Genomic DNA, 3800 nt, shown 5'->3' with positions numbered 1-3800 from the left:
CTTCTGTAGGTGTTTCGTTTGTTGTCTGACTCTGCAGATGCCTCACAGATAATTATAATTGCAAGAGATACCTTTGAAAGGAAAACTGTTAACTTCTTTTCTTGACAGGGTGTTACAAACAAGGTAGGACTTCTTTTTCCCCCCAAAACGTTCATAATGCAACTTGACAAAAGCAATCAGGTTGACTATGAGAAATCCCAAAATCCATATTGAGACAAATAGAAAGGCCCTTTGAGTGACATGCCAGTCGTTCCACTAAATTTGATTTTGTTTCTTCTGCTAAAAATAATAGATTTGCTATGATTACTCATCAGAATGAATTTAATAAAGTTTTCTTTATATAACATTTGAAGATCCCTGAGGTCTTTCTGGTTGCATGTGGCTCTGGGGCTCCAGGTTATGCATCTCTGCTATATTCAAACAGGTTAAGGTTTACAAAATAGTGGCAAACTCTTCATCTCGGGAAAAAGGATGGAGTAAATGCTACTAGTTGATCTAAACAGGCCACTGAATTTCTTATTAAATGATCAGTATTCTGAAGTTTCCAGAAAAGTAGCCAGATGTGCTACAGCAATTGATTTTAGAATTCTCTGGATCTGAGCAAAATCCAGTTATTTTTCATTTCTGTTATGAATAAGGTTTTTATGTTGGATGTTTTGTGTTTTAACATTTTTTTTGTTCTATTCCCATAAATAAGCAAGCAAGCCATAGAATCAAATAAACTGGTACATTTTGCTTCATAGACTAATATGGTCTAGTAGTGTGATGGTGATGGTGATGATGATGATGATAGCAGCTACAACTACATTTTGCACAGTTTATCTGAGCTTTCTCTCTGGTCTTTTAAATACAATTGTTCACATAATAATCAAGCTCAAACCCAAACATTATCGCTTGGATGATATATGAACCTAGCTATTGTGGTTTGCATGGCAAAAGCATTTGGTATGAACCCAAGTAATTGTAGCTTATTACAAAATCATAATTACACCAACTATAATTTAGTAGGATATGTGAACCAATGTATTTACTGTATCTTTCCTTTTCCTTTTTCTCATTCTTAGAGATAATTCTATAGGATGTATTTTGGAATCACTATAAAATCATGATTGATAACACCAACATTCAGTAATGTAATTTTGGCTCTATAACCAATTTTCACTCTATATTAGAATTCTTACATATCTTACTTGCTACTGAGTGGTTGATAAATGAAGAGATAAGTGAAGAGTTAAGTCCTAAAATCAGTTTTGGGGGAATCAAAGATTAGTTATATCATTAGCAAGATAATCCTGTACATCTGCTCAAAAATAAATTCCATGGATTCCAGTGGTACTTAACTCTTACAGAGTTAGAATTCCACCCTAACAGATGTTATAACCATCTTTATGTTCAGGTTTTGGGCTCTAAATGCTGAACATTTGTGAAAATAAATTGCAGTTTTTACAACTGCTTTCTTGCCAGAGAAAACAACTGCACTCTACGTGGCATCTGAAAAGAGGTTTTTTTAGAGCAATGTTTGATATTTTTTTATACACACTGAATTTCCACATTAAAAAAGTATATTGTGCTCTTGGGCAAACTGTTTTAGAAATCAGAGCTTTTTATAATTATTCTAAATGACACAGTTCGTAAAAAGCAACACAAGTGACTATCAAAATCTAATTTACGGTTTTCCTGTAAATGTACATTTGATGCCAGACATATTTTATTTTGCCATGGTTATGTACCTATTAATTTTCTATTTCTCTTCCATTTTTCCAGACCAAGTTTTCTTATGCTGCAACAGCTGGAGGGAAAAAAAATGTCCTGGAAACACAGGTGGATGGCAGGGAACATTAGCTAGTCAGCTGATGCATACTGAAAACTGTATCTGTGCCTCTTGTCACAAGTGTATGCTGAGCTTCTTAGAGAACGGGAGCCCTGACAAGCCAGCTTTTCAGCATTTCTTCCCACAGTGACTAATACCAAATGATTGCACAAAGCAGCTTTCAAGATGCTGAAAATTTGATCAGCTCTTCTTTGCTCTGTAAGCTGAAATATAATTATGCACCAATTTTATGATATTCAATCAATAAAGGCCAGAAATGGTAAGGTCTGTTGTGTAGAATTAGAAATGGTGTCTTTGGTGCTTTCCTAACTGGGCCATAGAGTAATTTCAAGGAAGAAAGCTAGCCCGGACTGTAGTACAGAAGGAAAGGAGTAGCTTCTGTTTCTAGCAACAATTCCAGAGCAACTTGTTTGGAGGAGCAAAGGGGCGGTTCGACATGTTATTAAGACAGCAAGGATTTGGGTGTCTGTTAAATACTTATGCAAATGTACTTACAAGAACTATTACTTTATTTACCATAATGAATGAAGTTGAACACTGCTGCTGTTCCAGGAAGCAAGTCTGTCTACAGCTTTCTTCAAATCAAGAAGTCTGGTCAAGTTTTTAAAATATCCGAGATAGACAAGTTCCTTAATAAGTAATTTGCATATGACTGTGTTGTTGAATACTTACTATAAACTTCCGGGTGGATGCAGAAGTGAAATAGAGAATAATAAATATTTGGGAGGAAATACACTTTTATTGCTCCTTACAGCAAGGATTAATGCCACAGTTTGCGGGGAGGAGTCAGCATTGAATGTTTTTTGGAAGACCAAGAGCTCTAATGGGTGATGCAGGGATCAAAGTGTCTGTCTCATATCACCCATGAAGGAGGGAATAGGATTCCTTGTTTGTTTGTTTTTGAATCTGGGGAGTTTTGTGGGGGTCATTTGCTCTTAAAAATGACAGACCTTCTCTTAGAGTTTACAGTAGGTATACCTAGACCTTTTGTTCTTTCTATTAGGTTTTATGTTTTTATGTTTCTTATCTCAAAAACACAGGAAATAAAGCTACCAATTTTTGGCAACAGTGTTTGGAGGGCTTGGGCCACAAAAGAGAGGCAATGGAAATACAGAGAAACTACAAACACCACAAAGTAGCGATGAACTCATGGAGGACCTTTCCATGCTATAAGGTCTATGTCTATCCAAGTTTGGATACCATTTATTTATTGAATCTGTATGATAGCTACCTCAATACCAAAGCAACTCTAGGTGACAGACAGTAATGAATGATTAAAACAGAAGAAAAACATCTACAACAGCAGTGTGTGTGTGTGTGTGTGTGTGTGTGTGTGTCTCATGTTTCTCAAAAACTTGTTCCTTGTGTTTGTTCAAAAAACACCCTATAACTTTGCTCTCCTCATGGTGTCATGGATTTTTGGTGGTCTTCATGTATTGAGTTGATTAAGTTAATTAGCTCAACTGCTGGTACAGAGAAAACACAAAGATGTGCTGCATTTCCTCAAGCTGCAGGCAGATTTTTCTCCATTGGCAGAAACTCCTGTCTTGTCCTACTTCCTAGCTCTGAATAGTTGTTTCCTGTCTTGAAATTAACATGCCAACGTTCCTTCACTGTTTTTTTCACCACTCTGCCTTTGCCATGCCCCCACACAATGTTTTCCTCCCCACAAAAACACAGTGAGGAAAGATAAAGATAAAGATAAAGAAGGGGGTGGCTATTCTCCATTGTCCCTGCCAACTGTGGAGTACTAGAGTGATGCAAAAATGCTGTTGAGAGTTTGCAGGATGAAGCCAGTGGGCATGTGGAAAAGACATAGCCCTCACTTTCTCTTCTCTTTTTTAATGGCAGGACAGCCCAGTTTGCACTTCATTTACCATACCAGAAGAAGGCATGGCAGTTAGAGCACTTCCTCACTAGTGGTCCTCAGCAGAGCCAGCCCTGGCTATGGCAAGAAAAAAGCTGCCAG

The sequence above is a fragment of the Candoia aspera genome, chromosome 2, assembly GCF_035149785.1.
Source record: "Candoia aspera isolate rCanAsp1 chromosome 2, rCanAsp1.hap2, whole genome shotgun sequence".
NCBI lineage: Eukaryota > Metazoa > Chordata > Lepidosauria > Squamata > Boidae > Candoia > Candoia aspera.
Note: the sequence above shows the minus strand (reverse complement) of the source record.